This window comes from Antechinus flavipes, chromosome 6, assembly GCF_016432865.1.
Source record: "Antechinus flavipes isolate AdamAnt ecotype Samford, QLD, Australia chromosome 6, AdamAnt_v2, whole genome shotgun sequence".
NCBI lineage: Eukaryota > Metazoa > Chordata > Mammalia > Dasyuromorphia > Dasyuridae > Antechinus > Antechinus flavipes.
In genome coordinates, this window is record NC_067403.1 from 72,600,697 (window position 1) to 72,620,254 (window position 19,558).

Below are 19,558 nucleotides of genomic sequence, written 5' to 3' on the forward strand. Positions count from 1 at the left end.
CCCTGCCTGCCCTCCCGTTAGAATGTGAGCGTCCTTGGGTCAGGTTGGGCTTCTGCCTTTCTTTGTGTCCTCGGGACTCGGCACGGGGCCTGGAACGTAGTAAGAGCTTCATAAATGCTGGTCCGACTGACTGGGTGCAGCGAATCACAGTGAAACAGTCCCTGCCCTCAAGGTGTTTGTCAGATATCTAGTGTGTGTGGATGTGTATAAAGGAGACGCCATGGATTCGGCCGCCCGCTTAGTGGCTGGCAGCCCTTGGTGCTTACCCAAGAGGAAGCCCATAGAGCGCCGCACCCGCGCCACTTAGAGCCGGTGAGAGGGGGGCGGGATGGACGAGCTGCAGGGCCTCCGCTTTAGAGACCTGGGGGCAGGGCCGCGAGGGACTCCAGCAGTAACGGCCCCGGGCCTGGAAAAAGGCCACAGCGCGCTCAGGAGGGGAGCCAGGCTCCTCGGGAAACGCTTCTTGGGGACCTGGTACATCCACGACATGGAGGAGACGGGGGACGGACAGGGGAAGGGGATACAGGATTTCTGCCCCCGAGGAAATGAGAGTTCAGGAGGGGAGGAGGTACCAGCCCGGCTGTCATAAAGCGAGATATTACAGTCAAAACAAAGAAGTGTGAGTTCTGCCAGAAGTCCCTGTCAACCAGGCGCAGTATGGGAAGGTTTTTGGAGGAGTTAGAATTGGTTTAGAATAAGAGTTCTTAATTTGAGGTTTATGTATTTATTTCAATATATTTTGCTATTTAAACATAATGTTGGGGCCGCTGGGTGGTGCAGTGGATAGAGCACCAGCCCTGAAGTCAGGAGGCCCTGAGTTCAAATTCGGCCTCAGACACTTAACACTTCCAGCTGTGTGACCCTGGGCAAGTCACTTAACCCCAATGGCCTCAGCAAAAAAAAAAATTAAAAAATTTAACGTAATTGTCTTTGTAATTCCATGTATTTTGTTCTCTCTCTCTCTCTCTCTCTCTCTCTCTCTCTCTCTCTCTCTCTCTCTCTTCTCTTTCTTTCTCTGTCTCTCTGTCTCTGTCTCTCTGTCTCTCTCTTTCTCTCTCTCTGTCTCTCTGTCTCTCTCTCTTTCTCTCTGTTTGTCTCTCTGTCTCTCTTTCTCTCTCTCTCTCTCTCTCTCTCTCTCTCTGTCTCTCTCTCTTTCTCTCTCTCTCTCTCTCTGTCTCTCTGTCTCTCTCTCTTTCTCTCTCTCTGTCTCTCTCTCTCTGTCTCTCTCTCTCTCTGTCTCTGTCTCTCTGTCTCTCTCTCTGTCTCTCTCTCTCTCTCTGTCTCTCTGTCTCTCTCTGTCTGTCTCTCTGTCTCTCTGTCTCTCTCTCTCTCTGTCTCTCTGTCTCTGTCTCTCTGTCTCTCTTTCTGTCTCTGTCTCTCTCCCCTTCTTTCCTTCCCTCTCTCTCTTCTTCCTTTTCCCCCCTCCTCCTCCTCCTCTCTTTCCCTCCCCCCTTCCCTTTCTCTCTCAGGAAACCCTGCTTTATAAGACAAGTAGAAATTCAGCAATTAAGGATGCACAGAAGAAATTATACTAGTCAGAGAGATCACTATGAATTAACTCATTAGAAGGAAGTGCATATTTAAGGGTCAGAGAGTTGTCCAATATAGTTAGGCTATAGCTTATGTAGAGGGGGATAATATGATATAAATTTGGAAAGGGAGGCAGGTTGGGGAGGGCTCTGAATGCCAGACACAGGATTCTGATATCGCTGCTCACCTATATCTTTCAGAGGCACTAATCACTGAGTCAAGTTCATTATCCATGTAGAAAGAAAATTCAGTATCCAAGCTTGGAAAGCATGCGCAGGATCGCGAGAGAAGGGAAGTACGGGAAGGAAAGTGAGCAAACATTTATTAAACACTTACTATGTGCCAGGGAGCAGTGAGGGGTAGTTAGGAAACTGAGTTCAAATCTCCTCTCAAACACCTACTTGCTGTGTGACTCTTAGTAAGTCACTTAACCCTTTTTGCCTCAGTTTCCTCATCTGTAAAATGAGCTGGAGAAGGAAATGGCCAATCCCTCCGGCGTCTTTGCCAAGGAAACATCAAAACAGGGTCACAAAAGAGTTGAACTCAACTGAAAATGATGGAAACATACATGTACCAGTCATTGTGTTAAAGGCTTTCTAGCTATTACCTCATCTGATCCTCACTACAGCGCCAGGAGGTAATTACTCTTATCCCCATTTGATCATTGAGGACACAGGAGATAAACAGAGATTAAGATAAGCCCAGGATTATACCACTGGGGAGGATTGATACTTGGATTTGAACATGAATCTTTAGGCCTTGCCTTTAAGAAGCACTAGAGGGATATACACCACGAGTGACTCCATTCCTACGGTTTTCCCCTTTGAGACAAGAATTTCTTCCATGGGCTGCCTCTTCATCCAGGACGCCCGAAGACTAGATTTCCTACAATTCATCTCTTTTGCCCAGATGTGCGGCGTCTTTCCTTCTGTGGCACTGGTGGTTGGAATCCACAGGCCCTGTAACCTGGGCCCATTAATATGTTCTAGGCCCAGCTTCCCAGAAGGCCCCAGAAGCAGCTGGACACTGTTTCTGAGAAGGACATGAGTAGGAAGTGTTAGGTTAACCTATGAGCACTTAAAAAAAAATTATAAAGCAATTAAAACTTCTGAAAGACCAAAGAGTAAAAATAACTTTGGTTTTGTTTTATTTAGTGATAACCACCGTAATCCTTGATACATCCAAACTCTTTCTGGTGAAATGAAGGAACTTGAGGAGAGCCTGTTTAATGAAGGAACTAGGTATAAAAATGTAATTACTGAGAAGATAAAGTCTTCTCAGCAAATGCTTTCATATCTTTCATGTTTCTGCAACGTCTATTAGGAAGCCCATGGATCCATCAGAAGGGAAAAAAAAATCCTCCTCTTTCCACATGGAGTGTTTTTTCTAATGTTTCCAATAGCATTTCCCCTCCTGCTATGATTTTTGTAGCTGAGCTGGCTATTAAGACTGTCTGGCTTAATTTGCCATTGTTACCGTAGCTCTTAAAAAACCCTAATTAACCAAGAAAATAGGTCAACAAGCCAGTAAATATTTAAATAAGTGTCACATTTTATTTGAAAAGTTCCCTGGGAAGGCCTGACACTTTATGAATAAATGAGTGTTTTGCCCTCCTTCGGTATCAGCCTGGCAGTGCTTTAGATGGTGATTCTGAGCCTTTGGGGAGGGGGCACCCTGCTGTTATTTTATTGGTTTGATTTCATTACACTCTGCTCCACCCCTACCCTTAAAATCCTGTGTGACATGGAATTACTAAGTAAGAAAGATGAATTGATTTCGATTTGCCTAGTAGAATTTTAGAATTTCTTGATACTTTTCGAAGTAATTGGAAATAGACCAGAGTGTCAAAAACCAGGATTGAGACTCTCTGACTGAAAATATCAGTATTAGCTCTTGTAGCATGAGAGAGACATGATGGCATAATTAATTCATAGTCAAGTAGAGAAAATGAAATAAAACTTTCTTTTAAGGGCCAGTGTCAAATGGACAACATTGGGTAGAGTTTCAAGGACATTAAAATGTACTGTGAAGTAGGAATTTTTATTAGAATAGAATTAAGAAATTCAGGGTGAAGGAATCATAAAATCCCCAGAGATGGAAACCATAAGATCATATAGTATATACTTGAAGCATGAATCCCCTTTATTAAATGAATAGATGTAGTACTTGAAGGATTCACTGTTCCTATTTTCTTATTTGGGGTGAGGGGGAGCGAGACCTTAAGAGTCAAGTCAATGGCCCAATGTTACACTAATAGTAAGTTGCAAAAGAAAGATTCGAATCCAGCTTTCTTGACTCCCAGACCAGTGCTCTTTGATTTACATTTGTATTGGGTTTTATATTTTATAAAGCAGTTTCACTGTATCTTATGTATCTTAGATTACATTTAATCCTCACACCTGGGAAGGAATGTGTTAGCAGACCAGTCAGAGGCAGCCGAGTGGAGTAGCAGATAGAATGCTAGGACTGGAATTAGGAAAAATCTGAATTTAAATCTGGCTTCAGATACTTAGTAACTGCCTGACCCTGGGCAATTCACTTCACCCTATTTGCCTCAGTTTCCTCATCTGTCAAATGAGATGGGGAAGGAAATAGCAAGCCATTCCAGTATCTTTGCCAAGAAAACCTCAAAATGGGGTCATGTAGAATTGGACAATTCTGAAAATGATTGAACAACAACCAAAAGGTAAATTGATCATGTAATTACAGAGTATGAGTATCTGTTTGAGGAGAAATTCTCCCTAAGAGTATATAGACCAACTTTCTGGAAGACGTTGGATCTTGGCTGATAGTGGGATTCAGGAAAACATACTTGTTAAGAGAAACTGCTGGTTTTCCGCAGGATTTAAGAGCAAGTGGATCTGGAGTCTGGCCCTCCTATAGTTGGAAAATGTCTTTAGTATGGGAATTCAAGATGATTGCCTTCAAGAGCAAGGGATGCACATTTTTGCATATGGCCTGAGAGGATAGATCTTGAGAATGCACTTTCTCATCATAAGAGATAATGGTACTTGTGGGGTGGGGGAGAGGACTAAGAAATTTCCTGCAGAAGGACATGGCAAAAACACACATGTGTTTCCAGTTATCCTGAGAATGTAATCCCATCCTTGGCATTACTTTATAAATGATCTCAAATCAGAAAGTTCCTAAGTTTGAACACCACTTTTTGGGAAGGAAAAGTGTTTTCTCAATATTGGGTTTCTTGTTGAAGGTGAAGAGGTTCATCAAAATAACTCAGAAGTTAAAAGATTAAAGAAATGTCATGGAGGCAGGGAACCAAACCCAACTTTTACTATCATGAGTTATTCTGACAGTGAAGATGTTACGGCAAAGTGATTGTGTGTTTAGCTCCCCCAAAATGTTTATTTTTCTGACGAGAGACTAAACTGTGAATCTATGAATCTTAGTGGGGAAAGAATATGTAGGATTCTGTGAGCAATAAGAACTCCCTTGAATGTCTAAGGATTGCTCTGAAAATGACTCCAAGTTTATTTCCTTTAAAAGGAAAGAATATGGGCTAGTGTAGTGCTTTATAGATTTCTTTATCTTTTTATGGGTTCCCATGAATCTTTTGTATTTTCTGTGAGGTGAAATAAAGGCTGTCCTACATTTAATATGGATTTGGCACCTTGAGTGCTTGTATGAGATGTGTTTAAGAAGATGACACAGGACTTGATTACCTAACATTGGGGAAACAAGATATGAGCTATACGTCATTATATTGTTTAAATAATATATTTTGCTAACTATTTAAATGTAATTGACTTCCTTTGTAATTTCATGCACTTTTCTCTACACATTAAAAATATATAGACATACACACACATAGTCTGAGAATTAATCCATATGACTGCCAAAGGGGTCCATCACATATTAAGGATGTTTTCTTTGTAATTCCAAGTGAAAGTAATGAGATGATGTTGATGATATGAGACGTGTCATAATGAGAGATAATGAAAGATAATAATGCTTTTTGGGATCAACTTCTAGGATTAAACTTTGTATATGTTAGCTCAGAGGCTAACTGTGTACATATACAAACACACTATAGCTGTTAATCACTTGGGGACCTTACTTTTCCAATTTTGGAAACTGGAGATAATTCATTTTAATTAGTCCGGCAAATACATACTTACTCAGTTCATAGCTAGAATTAATACCTAAGAGGTTGGGGGCGGGGGAAATAGCATCAATTTTAGCGTGGTTTCTTGTAACCCTGTGTGCTTAAATGAAATCTAGTGAATATATGGGATTTCACTTGGTTATACATTTATAGTTTTTTAAATGAGAACTTCTCTCCAAATATTATTAATTATTAATACTAATGAGCCAGGGCACTAATTGATGAAGAACTCTTTTAAAACGGTATCTCTTGGGGTCTAGGTACTTTTTAAAAAATGCTGAATCAAATTTTTAAAGCTTAAATAATATTAACACTTGGATAAATGCATAGTAGTGAAATGCCATCAAAACCACCTTCATTCCATAGATAGTGATTTTGTTCCTGGGGAAGGAGGATGTTAAAGGTCATCAGCCTTCAGTCTTCTTCCAATCCAGTCCTGATCATCTGAAAGAACATCAGAAGTGAAGGACATTATAAGGCTCAAATGAGATAATGGATGCAAAGTACTTGTAAACCTTAAAGTGCTATATAAATGCCAGTTATTATTATTAGCCTCCAATATAGGAATGACTTCATTCCTTGAGCTTTCTCCTGCAGCTACTCTCTACTCTCATTTCTACTGAGTTCAGGCAATATTAGAGCAATAGAGAGGTATGCTGATAAATGTTTAACAATTAGGCTCTCTAGAGGGAAAAAATGTATGCCTTACTTTGTTGTTTTTTGTTCTTTATTTCCTTTTTAAAAATAGTGTTTTCTTTTTCCAATTACATGTAAAAACAATTTTTAGTATTCATTTTTTTAAACAAAATTTTAAGTTCCAAATTCTCTTTCTCTCCCTTCTTCTCCTTACCTAAGAGGGTAAGCAATTTGATATATATATATATATATAGATATATATATATATATATATATATATGAAATCATGTGAAACCTATTTCCATAATAGTCATGTGTATATACACACTTTTAAGTTTAGTCTGAATTAATAGTTTTTTAAGCCTAGACAATGAACAAATTAATAAATCAAGCCCAGATCTGTAGCAATGTATATGAAATTTACTTGCTATGAAAATTACTATGAAATTTAACAATGGGCTTTGGTTAGAGCTGGCTCAAGAGCACTCTGAGGGACACTATGGGAGAGTTAAGAAAGATTTCCCCAGAGTACCCTAGCCCTTTTTCAGTTTTGCTAAGTGGAGCTCTTGGGAATGATTTGCCCACCCAGGGGGTGTGATAAAAACAAAACCGTGCAGGGCCAGTTGTAACTCAATTGTCAGAGCATTGTTAGATTTTCAGCATGAGCATTTGCAACACATTGCTATAAACCAAGGCTTATTTGGTTGAGTTTTTAAATTGTCTAGACTTAAGAAGGTGCTGATAATTGAAATTAAATTTAAAAATATGTGTATGCATTCACTTATTTTTCTCCAGAGAGCCTGGTTGTTAAATATTTACCTGTATCCCATTCCTGTTTTCCTCTAAATATTGCTTGAGATCAGCAGGAATGCTATAGAAGGCTCAGGGAATTAAGTCATTATCAGATGGGAGGACTGGTGACTGGGAGAAATCATAATAACTGAATTTTATATAGTGATTTAAAGTTTGCAAAGTGTTTTGCATCCATTATCTTATTTGAGCCTTACAACATTCCCTGCATAGGAAACAGTATGATGGGAATAAAAATGAATTTTTCCAACAGAAACTTAGAGAAGAGGTAGACTGGATCATCAAAAAGGAAGGGGTGGGGGGGAGTTTGATGAAGAGTCAGTTAAAAAGTAAAGACACAAGTGAGAAGAGCTGGCAATCTCCATTTTGTCTCTCCAGTTTGCTATAGTAGAGGCTTTGGGAACCTTTGTCCTTGGACGAAACCTGGAACTGTGTCTCTTGGTTGAGTTATTTTGAAGAGAAATTCTTCACTTTGTATTGTCTGATATATAGTCTCCTATGGGTACTTTCTCTCATTTCTGTTTTGTTATTGCCTTGAATAAATGGGTTTCTTCGCTCAAATAAAACAAAACAACAACAAAAGAAAATAGACACCTAGAGTCTGGCTGATTGGCTCCGGTTAATACCACAAAAATGCTCAAGATGGCTCCTGGGGTTATGGCGGTAAGGAGTTAATGTGCCCCTCTAGGATAGAGCCTGTGCCCTAGTCAAAGACCAGCAGATGGTAGCAGAGAGCAGGCGGCGGCGGCAGCAGGAGGGGTGTCTAGCTTTGAAAAGAGAGAGCAGAGTAGCAAAAGATCCTACCTTGGTGAGGAAAGCAGAGGGCTCGACGGTATTGTCAGAAGGCAGCTCCATCGCCTTGTGTGCATACATGCGGACTGTGGATGACCGTGTGTGTTTTATATGCCTTTGCCTGACCGAGCATGTTCCCCAGCCAGACGTGATGATGGCTCCTGTATTGGATACACGCAGACACAACACACACAACACAACCAACACACATTTTTGAGAGGTGTGGAAATCAAACTTTGAGAGAAAGAAATGTGACTCATTAGGATTCATTCTATTAATTCAGGTATATGGAATTCCAAAAAACATAAGTGAAGGCATTAAGAGAAACAATTCAGGCCAATTATTCCCAATGATATGTCCCTTTCCCTATTGAAACATAGAGTAGCCCATGAAGTTACAGAACTTCAAAAGGTACTTTTCAAACAAACTTTTCTTCCTTGAGTGAATCACAATATGGCTCTTCTTTTTCCTTTCTCCTTCTCCTCAAGCATTATTAAATGCTTTAGTGGTGTCAGGCCCTGGGCTAAACACAGTCTCTGCTGTAGGGAGTTCCCAGTCTGATGGGTAGGAAGGGAGAACTTGTCAGGCTTGGGGAAAAGAGTTGATGAGCAATATGGAAAGTTGAGAAGACTTCAATCAGAGAACTACTTACTGGGTCTTCAGTATATTCGAAATACTATTTTCTTGCATTCTTATATCTTAAAAAATGTTATAAAGTCATGTCTTTTGACAAGAAAGACAACTCAATTCAATTTAATTTCACAAAATTTATTATGTACCTACTTTTTTGCAAAGTATTGCAGTGATAATAATAATTTTGAAATGTACCAATTGATTGCACCAATGCATGGAACTCCAGGAGACATGATAAAGAACTAAGCCTAAAATGTTTCTCCTGTTACTTCCTCCCCAGCCCTTTAATCACTCCCCTGTTAGAAACTGCTGTCCTGCTCACAGAAAGTTTTCACTAGAGGAGAGAATTGATGTGATCAAATCCTAAGAGTATTTCCCACCTCTGGGTCTTTATACGGGGCCACTCCCTGTGCCATCTCCACCTCTCAGAATTCTTGTGTTCCTTCAAAGGTCAACTTAAGAGAAAATTGCTCCATGAAGTCTTCTTTGATCCACCCAATGGTTAGTGTTGTCTTCCTCCTCTAAAGGCCTCCCCTGTGTAAATGAGGAGTTGCCTTAGTAAACATAACTTTATTGTTATAGCCACATTGCTTAGCCCAGCACCTTGACTATAGCAAGGGTTTAGTAAAATGTCTGTTGAATTGAGCTACACTGGAGAGATAATCCAACCCCATCCCTATTTGCATCCTGGGGCCCAGAGAGGTGATCTGCTTTTTCTAAGATCACACAGCAAGTTAGTGGTACAGCTGAGACTAAGTTCTCTGACCCCTGACTTTAAGATCCAGGCTCTATCTAACACACCATGCTGCTTCCTAACAGAACAAAGATCACCGCCTTGCTTCCTCACTCGGATCAATCTAGTCCCAGCAGATATTGCCTCTCTCCTTACTCCGTGTTCCACCTTCCTCTGACCCCTGGATTTCCTCCCTTGCTTCAAATGGCACCTCAGGACCTTCCTTTTCCCTTCAGTCGATGATGGATGATCTCTGCAAAGTATGTTGTTACTTTGTGGATTAAAGAGGCTGCCTGAAAATACATTCCATTGGATATTAAAGTATGTATTTCCTTGATTTATGGTCAGGCTGGACAGCACTGTCTGCCGGGCTAGAAACTGATGGGGGTATCCATTTTGGCTAATGATTAATTATGATAGCTGAAAACGATGCCCACCTATCCACTGAGAGGAAGGGGCAGGGAATAATGTTGGCTAGGTCACCACCAGAGGTCATAGATGCGCCTGCTATATTTTCAGATTGTTTTATCCATTACAGGCAGCACTTTCTCATTTAGAAGCAAAATTTGTTGGGGGGGGGAGACACACACACACACACACACACACACACATACAAATACACACAGAGACAAAGAGACACAGAGAGAGGAGAGACAGAGAGAGACACACAGAGAGATACATAGAAAGAGAGCAAGATCGAGAGCCAGGGAGGGAGGGTGGGATCGAGGGTGGGAGGGAAGAGAGACAGAGACAGAGACACACAGAGATAGAGACAGAGAGAAAGAGAGAGAGAAAGACAAAAGACAGACAAAAAAAAAGACAGACAGAGAGAGAGAGATGCGACAGAGAGATAGAGACAGAGACAGAGAGACACAGAGAGAGATGGACAGCCAGACAGAGAAAAAGGAAGGAAGGAAGGAAGAAGGGGGAGAGCGCGCTGGTATTTCACGTGCAAGCCAAAGATAGAATCATTGCAAAGTGTCACACTGTACATTCCTGCGCGGTGTCCTGCATCAAGGACACTCAGCAGCCAGTACTAAGAGAGATGGAGAAGGCAGTGACTTTGTGATCTTTATTATGCAAATGCCCAGTGCCCAGCGCCACTTTGTTTAACCTCATCACAGAAAATTTCCCTGATCGTTTCCAGCTCCAAATGTAGCCCAAACATCAAGACTATTATGGGATTGTCATCATCATCATCATCATCATCATCATCATCATCATCATTCCTGTAATTTTGGCTCTATGGACCTTAGACTGAGCTTCAGTCAACATTTGCCGGGGCTCTCGGAGACTGTGTCGTTTCGCAGAAGCGTTCTCCTCTGGCTGCCTTACAAACCGATCTCTTCACCTCATAGAGGCGGATGACAGAGAGGGTCTCTTGGGCCCTAAAAACGGTTGAGGGAAGTCAATTAAGAATGGAGGCAGAATCTCTCTCTCTCTCTCTCTCTCTCTCTCTCTCTCTCTCTCTCTCTCTCTCTCTCTCTGTGTGTGTGTGTGTGTGTGTGTGTGTGTGTGTGTGTTGGGAGAGGGGAGGAGGTTGATTAAAGGAACAATTTGAACCACATCAAAGGGCACTATGGAAAACCATGATCACAGGAACATTCATTTAGATCTGCAAGGCATCTTAGAAACCATCTAAAATAATCCCTCATTTAAAGATGAAGAAACTGAGACCCAGAGAGATTTCGTGCAGGGCAGATCTGACCATGTCATCCCCCTGCTCACTAAATTCCAGTGGTTTCCTTTGGCCTCTGGGATCAAATATAAATTCCATCCTGGTCTCCGTGTGCCTTTCCATCCTTATACATTATTCCCCAATCTGCCCTTTTTTTTTTTTTTTTCTTGCAAGATAATCCAAATCAATTGACTTGCTCAGGATCACACAGCCTCAAGCATCTGAGGCTGAATTTGAACTCAGCTCCTCCCGAGTCCAGGGTCGGGGCTCCATCCACTGCACCATCCCAACCTGCTTCACACCGACCTCAAACCTCCCCTTTGCTCACACTCCTTCTCCATGGAGCCTTCTTCAGGCCCTTGCTGATAGTGCCCTCCCCGAAATCTCACATGGATATTTATCCCCACGCCCAGCGTCATAGCCCGAAGGGGCGAAACCATCCGGCCTAGCTCCGGCTTTACAGGCCTGGACACCGACCGGGGGAGCCGAGTGAGTGACTCCCAAGGCAGGCTGCGTTTTAACTGGCGCCTTCTCGTTCTGGGTCTCCTCTCGTGCCACGGACACGCCATCTCCCTGGGAGATGCTCCTTTCAGAAAGCTCCTTTTTCTTTTAACCTCCAGGATTCACCTTATCTGGTAAGGAGTGGGGGCTTAATTAATTCTTGTTGATTGGAACCCAGGTCTCTGACTCCCACCAGGCTAGCCCAGTAGTCTTCCCTCTGTGTCCTCCAGAGACTAAATGGCTCCTGATGACCTATGGGGGTTGTACTTCTAAAAAACCTTCCAATGACCCCTTCTGCATGGAGGGGGGGAAGAAGACTGGATTTAGAGTTAGAGGGTCTGGATTCAAATCCCACATGTGCGAGTCCCTACCTTTGTGGCAGGTAGGTGCAAATTTGGGCTGCCAGAAGGTGCGGCGGAGGGATCACTGGGCCCGGAGTCTCAGACACAGACACCACACCAGACAACGGCAAACCACTGAGAAAATCCCATGGACAGTATGATCCACCCGAAGAGTGTCTGCCCTAGTGAACAACAACACCCGTGTGACCTCGCACAAACTGCTCAACGACACGCCGGCCTCTCATTTCTTTAAAGTCTAGACCAGAGCTTCCTAAACTTTTCCCACTCACAACCCTTTTTTCATCGGAGATATTTTTATGTGTATAGGTATCTAAAATAATAGGTCTACCAACCTTATTATGGGTAATAAATCACAATTTTCCCACCCCCACATTCAGTGACAGCCCCCCCCCCCCCCTCCATTTAAGAAGCTCATGTTGCTTCCAGTTCCAAATCTATGATTCTGTGATCTTCAGGACACACACTGAAACGACCTTGACTTTATCCTTTACCTTTCCTAAGGTCGGCCCCTAGGTCAGCCCAGTACAGTTGATTTAAGATGGGGAGGGGGATGTGGGACTTTGACACAACAAGACCTAGCTGCTCCACGAGCCAAAATCAGGCCTCTTCATCCCATGGAACTGGACACAGATGACATCCATGATGAAGCTTGAAACAACTGGCCTGTGAAGGGAGTTCCAGCCTACCATTTCCCCTAGTTCCTAAGAAGAAGGGATCTGGATCTTGCCAGGCTTAGCTCCCATATTGCCTGCCAATCCCTGGGGCTGCCATGTTGGGCTCCTCCCAGAGGCTTCCTTGGAATGTTTGCCTCAGGTGTGAATCACCATAACTCCATGGCTCTCCAAGGAGAAGAAGGGCGAGTCTCTTTATTTCTGTCTTCTCATAGCTCAGAGAAGTTCTGTCTTTCCTAAACAGCAACAAGGGAGTAAGGAAGCCCCAACTCTGGTCTCCTCTCCTTCCTTCCTTCCTGTCCCAAGTCACCCTCCCCCAAGCTGATTCCACTTAGCAGGCAACGAGTTCTCCATGAAAGGCTTTCTCCTTCATCCTCACTTCTTGGTTTCCCAGCTTCCTTCAAGCTGGTCCCGTAGGGGCCTTCCTCAGACCTCTCCGCCTCCCCACAAGCACTAGCTCTGAAATCCCCTGGATAAATCTCCCATGGACCTCCATATTTGCATGTTGTTTTCCCCCATAAGAATGAGAGGATGTCCATGAGTTGAAGAATAAGTTACGAAACATATTCTGTAAGAAATGACCAGCAGGATGGACACAGAGAGGTCTGGAGAGACTTACATGAACTGATGTTAAATGAGGTGAGCAGGACCAGGAGATCATGATTATACAATGATCAATTCTGACGGATGCAGCTCTCTTCAACAATGAGATGACTGCCCTCAGTCATCTACATCCAGAGAGAGAGAGAGAGAGAGAGAGAAAGAGAGAGAGAGAGAGAGAGAGAGAGAGAGAGAGAGAGAGAGAGGAGAGAGAGAGAGAGAGAGAAGAGAGAGAGAGAGAGGAGAGAGAGAGAGAGAGGAGAGAGAGGAGAGAGAGAGAGAGAGAGGAGAGAGAGAGAGAGAGGGAGAGAGAGAGGGAGAGAGAGAGAGGGAGAGAGAGAGAGGGAGAGAGAGAGAGAGAGGAGAGAGAGAGAGAGAGAGAGAGGAGAGAGAGAGAGAGAGAGAGAGAGAGAGAGGAGAGAGGGAGAGAGAGAGAGGAGAGAGAGAGAGAGAGAGAGAGAGAGGGAGAGAGAGAGAGGAGAGAGAGAGAGAGAGAGAGGAGAGAGAGAGAGAGAAGAGAGAGAGAGAGAGAGAGAGAGAGAGAGAGAGAGAGAGAGAGAGAGAGAGAGAGAGAGAGGAGAGAGAGAGAGAGAGGGAGAGAGAGAGGGAGAGAGAGCTGTGAGAACTGAGTGTGATTCACAACATAGCATTCTCACTCTTTTAGTTGTTCTCTCGCATTTTATTTTCTTTCTCGTTTTTTCCTTTTTGATCTGATTTTTCTTGTGCAGCAAGAAGATTATACAAATATGTTTATACCTATTAGATTTAACATATATTTTAACATGTTTTACATGTATTGGATTGCTTGTCATCCAGGGGAGGGAGTGGGGGAAGGAGGGGGAAATTTGGAACTGCAAGGGTCAGTATTGAAAAATTATCCGTGCATATGTTTTGAAAATAAAAAGCTTTAATAAAAAAGTAATGTGGATTTTTTGAGAGCAAGGACTGTACTATGGGGTTTGTTTTTTTCTTTCTTTTTGGTATTTCCCCAGATCCTCAGGACAGTGTTTAGAACAAGTTGACTGACTCATTGCCCCTTGAGCAGTTGGATCTGGCAAACTTAAAGATGCTTGGGACACCGTCGCGTCCCTGTTTCACTTTGGCCTCATCCTGCGGCCATTGGGCACCATACCTGGGAGGAGCAGGGAGAAAGGTGAGGTAAGGGAGGGGGGGACACACCTGAGTGAGGGAGAGGAAGTAGCAGAGCAGCGGGCATAAGGCCTACCAAGCCAGAGTGCCTCCTCTGAACAGGGCGGGTTCCATCACTATCTAATAAAATCTCGGGGAGTAAGACACCTGGAGGGACAGGAGCTTACCTAAAGCATTCCCTAAGAGGAAATTCTTGTTTTTTAAGTCCTCCAAAGAGACAGAAAGGGAGGAGCCCCGATGGAGGCCTCGGTTGGGCTGTGGGGCCCCATTTCAAAGTATAGAAAAGACCAGGGCTCCGGGCCAGGGCAGCGAGGTCCCAATGGGAAAGCTGACCTTGGCCAGGGAGAACCAGGAAGAAACACAAACGCCTCATTGTCCCCACATCCTCCAAGGTAAAAAAGAAAATAAAAAAAGACTTAAGGGAGGGATGTGATGTCATTCTGACTGCGGTTCCCGGAACTTGGGCTTCCTCGCCAGGCCAAACCAAGGCTCCTCGAGCCTGGGACGCGCTCTTAGCGGAGTCTCCTTTCTTCTTTCCTTTAAAAAGTTGTTTTAGAAGATTCTAAGTGAATGTTTTGCTGATGGTCTAGCTAAGAAGTGACCCCCACTTTCCCCCTGGCCCCCCATTTCCCGGTGACCCCAAGGCTCCCCTAAAGAGCACAAGGCAACGGTGGGAGGAAGGCCCCCCTCCCACCCAGGGCACCCCCCTCCCCTCCAGGTCACTGAGGCTGGGGTCACCGGGATTCGGACGTTCTTTGCCCCTTTTCTGAAGTCTCACACGGAGGCAGAGGGAGCTCCCAGCAAAAGGGCCTGCATGGGGTGGTTTCTAACGTAGAGACATGAGGTCTTTCTGGAAAACAAGGAGAAATCTCATGGAATTGGCTCATTTGCATTAGTTCTAATTCATTCTGGGTTGCTGTCTTTGAATTTCCACTAGAGGGCAGGCTTGGAAAGTATATTTAGATTTTGTTGCTACCTCTGGGAAATATGGTCAGGTTCTTTTTTTTCCCCTTTTTTCTTTTTTTTTGGGGGGACACTACCGGCCCCTCTTAGCCCTGGGCGCCCCCCTTGACCTTGACTAAGACACGAGAGACGAAAGAACGCCTGCAGGAAGCATGGAGGCAGCTGCTTCCCGTGCCCTCTGACCTTGCGCCCGCTGGGATTCAGGCCCCGCTGACCCCAGCCCCCGGCCCAGCCCTGCTCCCCACGCTCGAGTCCGTCTGCAAGCTCCATCGGGACATTCAGAAAGGAGAGGGAGGCACCCTGGGACCGGTTACCCAGAGTCTTTCTCATGACGTCCTCACCCACATTTCCCGCCCCCCACCCCTGACAAGCCTGGCCTGGGCCAGGGAGGGAGAGGCAGCCAGGGCTAGAGAAAAGGGGGGCCGGGCCGGCAGCCAGGTGGGGCAGCCGGCGGGGCCCGGCTTGGGCCTAGTCTGTGGAGCTTCAAATCCAGCCTCGGACGCTTCCTGGCTGTCACTTCCCGTTTGCCTCAGTCTCCTCCTCTGTGAATGAGAAGCTTGGAAAGATGACCTCCAAATTCCGTGTAGCCCTAAATCCTATCATTCCCCTCGCTGCCTGCCTTTCTTACTGTGCCTGCCATCTTTGCAGAGGGGGTCTGGACTTTAGCTTCCCTTCTAGAAGGGTCTGCGGGTTAGAGAATTCAGGAAGGAAGGGAGGAAGGAAGGGAGTGAGGGAGAGAAAAGAGGGAGGAGGGGAGGAAAGGAGGGAGGGACAAAAGGGAAGGAAAAAAGAGAAGGAAAAAAGGAAAAGAAATCAGTTCAAGTAAGAAAGCTAACATCTTTATCATAAATTTAATCATTCAATTAAAAAAAGTTTATCCTATTCTATGGCAGCCCCCGAACTAAACCTTGAAGAGGGGAAGAAAGTTAAAACTCCATCAAGGATCTCAGCAATAACTCAAAAACAGCTGTGCACAAACAGGCTTATATGCAGGATAGGTGGGAGATAATCCCAGGGAGAAGCTATTAATGTGAAGGGGGATTGGGACAGGTTATCCAGGTTTATGTGCAGGATCAAAGGGAGAAGCTTTAAGGAGGACTGGGAAAGGTTTCCTGTAGAAGGTGGAGTTTAGCTGGGGCTTGAAGGAAGGCAGGAGGACCAAGAACCGGGAGAGGGAATGTCCTGCACCAGGAAAAGGGAGTGGTTGGGCTGTGTGCAGAGGAAGGTGTGAGAAGATAGGAGAGGCTGTGGAAGGGCCAGATAATGCAGGACTTTGAATACCAAGCAGGACTTTATATTTGAAGCTGGAGGTGACGGGGCCCTGGTGTTTACCGGGGCGTCGCACTGTAGGATTTGCACTTTGGGAAGATGACTTTACAGCTGAATGGAGGGAGGACTGGAGTGGGGAGAGCCTTGTGGAGAATAGACCACGGCAAGCCATTGCAGTAGTCCAGGCGTGAGGAGGGGGACAGCGGCAGGGTGATGGCAGAATCAGGGCAGAGGAGGGGGATATAAGAGAGATGTTATAGAGGTGACTAGGTGGAGCCGAGTCTAGACCATGTTCATAAGGTCAAACATTAACCGGGTTGTGATCCCTTAACTCTATTTGCCTCAGTTTCCCCCTCTGTAAAATGAACTGGAGAAGGAAATGGATTCCTTTACCAAGAAAACCCCAAATGGGGTCATGAAGGATTGGACACGGCTGAAAAACAACTGAACAACGACAAAACAAAGGTAAAATTGATCCATTGCAGCAACAAATATTGAATATAATGATGGTATTGTAGTGCCTTAGACTGTAATAAGAAAACAGGGGAGAAATAGAGGTTTTTTTGGGAGGAAGATATTTGTTTTTCCTATGGAGCTTTTGTGTGACCTGTTTCTGACCCTCACAAACATCAACTCTCAATGAACACGTCTATGTTCAAATGAACAGAAAAAAAGGGAACTGCTCATGAAACTTTGTTTTACATTTACATTTAACGTGTATTTATCTATGTCTACATGGCTTCCCCCAATAAAAAAAGAAAATCCTCGGGGGGTAAGGACCGTTTTGGCTTTGGCGTGGAATACCCAGTGCCTGGTACATAATCATTGCTTGGCAAATATTTGTTGAATGAATGAGCAATACAGATAAGCAGCCTCCTGTAATTTCTTTTCCCTCAATTACATCAGTCAGAGAGCTTCCCTTACAGTGGAAAACACTCATTGTGTCCAGGCCTTCTCATCGGGAAGGAAAGGGGCTGCGGAGGGTCCAGTTGGCCGGGAGTGTTAATGTGGAGGAGAGCCCCAGCCCATTCTGGCGTGCCCCAGGGCAGGGCCGCAGCTGCTCCAGAGCAGCCCGGGATTTTCCACAGTCCTGTCCCCTAAGTAGTCACTCAGCAGGTACAGTTATCAGATTAGCTGGCTGGAGAGCCGCGTCAACTGTACAATGGGCTGCAATATTGCCCTTCTGGGAGGGGAGACTTTGCTTATCCAAGAATTAGATTTATGCAAGAAGGCAGTTTTGGACAGTGTCTGGGAGGATGGGGAGAGCAGAGAGGGAATGAAGGAAGCTAGATTAGGAGTCCCTGAACTTGGTTGTTTTTTTTTTTTTAAATAAATAAATAAATATATGCATATATATATATATATATATATATATATATATATATATATACACATATGACAACTATGTTTCAATATAATTAATTTCTTTTGTAATATTTCATTTTATTTTATTTTTCCAAATACACTGAAAGATAGTTTTCAACGTTAACCTTTGCAAAACCTTGTGTTCCAAATTTTTCTCCCTCTCTCTCCCTTTTCCCCCTCCCCAAGACAGCAAGTAATCCTATAGGTTAGTGTTTCATTTTATGTATTCAAAAACATCATTATGATGTAACAAGATTGATTCTGACTCGACTTTCATAGGGTCAGTCAGCTGACTAGCTGACTATTAGGTACCTACTATGTTCCTGATGCTGTGCTAAGTGCTCGCAACAAGCCAGACTGTTCTGCCTTGCCTCCCCACCCCAGGATGCTCAGGGGTCTCCAAGGGATTGGGGAATATCTTTGTCCTGTCCCTTGCTCGAGCCCCCACTGGTTGTGCTCCTCCGGTCTTGGGGTCAGTGACTAGTTTTTCAGTTTCCTTGCCCGGAGTCACAGATGTGGACTCAGGACTTGCTGGCGGAAGGCCCCATCCACCAGATCTAGAACAAACAAGAAGACCAAATGACTGGGGCTTATTTCTTGGGCTCACCTCGTCTGAGGGGAGGATGGAAGGAGGTCACTCTCAGGCCCTCCTCCTTTATTATATAGGGTAAATGAAGGAATCACATTTGCCTTCCCAGAACTTATTCTTATTTGGGTGCTAAGTCCGGATCTAAAATTTGAAAAGACCGACAAAATCTGGTTAAGCAATGAATAGAAAAGAAGCTTTTTCACAGCCATGTGCTGGGCTGATGCAGAATCCCATGTACGACCGTCCTCCACTCCAGAAGGCTGTTTCCAAGCTCCTCCACGTGGATGACACAAGCTTAGTAAAATGATCCCGTTTGCTGGGGAAAATACTGATTGCACCAGTCTGGCAAAGGAGCCTATGATCCAAAAATGAAATTAATTAATCAAGTATTCTGTCCTAGAAGGAAAAAGATGAAGAAATGAGGAGAGGGAAGATGTTTCTCATGTGCTCTGCAAAGTTTCCCCCATTTTTGAAGCATCACTGTGATTTGTTAAAATATGAAGGGATTGAGGCCCAAGGATAACAACAAAAATAATTCATATTTCTGTAATGCCTTGAGGTTTGTTTTCTATACAACAATCTGAATGAGATAGATCATGAAGTCTTATTATCTCCATTTTATAGATGAGGAAAAAGGGGCAAATAGAATAAAAATATTTAGACTTTTAGAAAAAAAGTGAATTATCCCTTCCACAAAGTAGGGTTAAGGGCATGGCACCCCCTCAATCTGGAAAATTTGTGTTAATTTTTTTGCCCTTCATTGGTACTAGAAAGTCTGAATTATGTCTTTTTTCTTTTATAGGGTATTTACAGTGTCTTATGGAAAATTTAGGTGACCAAATGGTCATAGGCCCTGTGTTATCCACCGGCCTTTGCCGTGTCACATGCAGCCTCTGCAAAACTCCCAAGCGGTTCTCATTTAATTTCTCATGCTGATGTGACATATATCCAAACCATATTCCATCCACATTCTGCTGTGCAAGGGTTAACAGCAGAGTCATTGCGATTTGGGTTGAATTTAATGCTTTTCTGAGATTCCCTAATTTCTACCTCTCAGATGAGGAGATGAGAGGAAAAAAATTGTAACTAAATGGCAGGTTTGGGAGTTGGGGGGCCCAGAGAGAACTTACTTGCCAATAAGCCTCAGCCCTGAC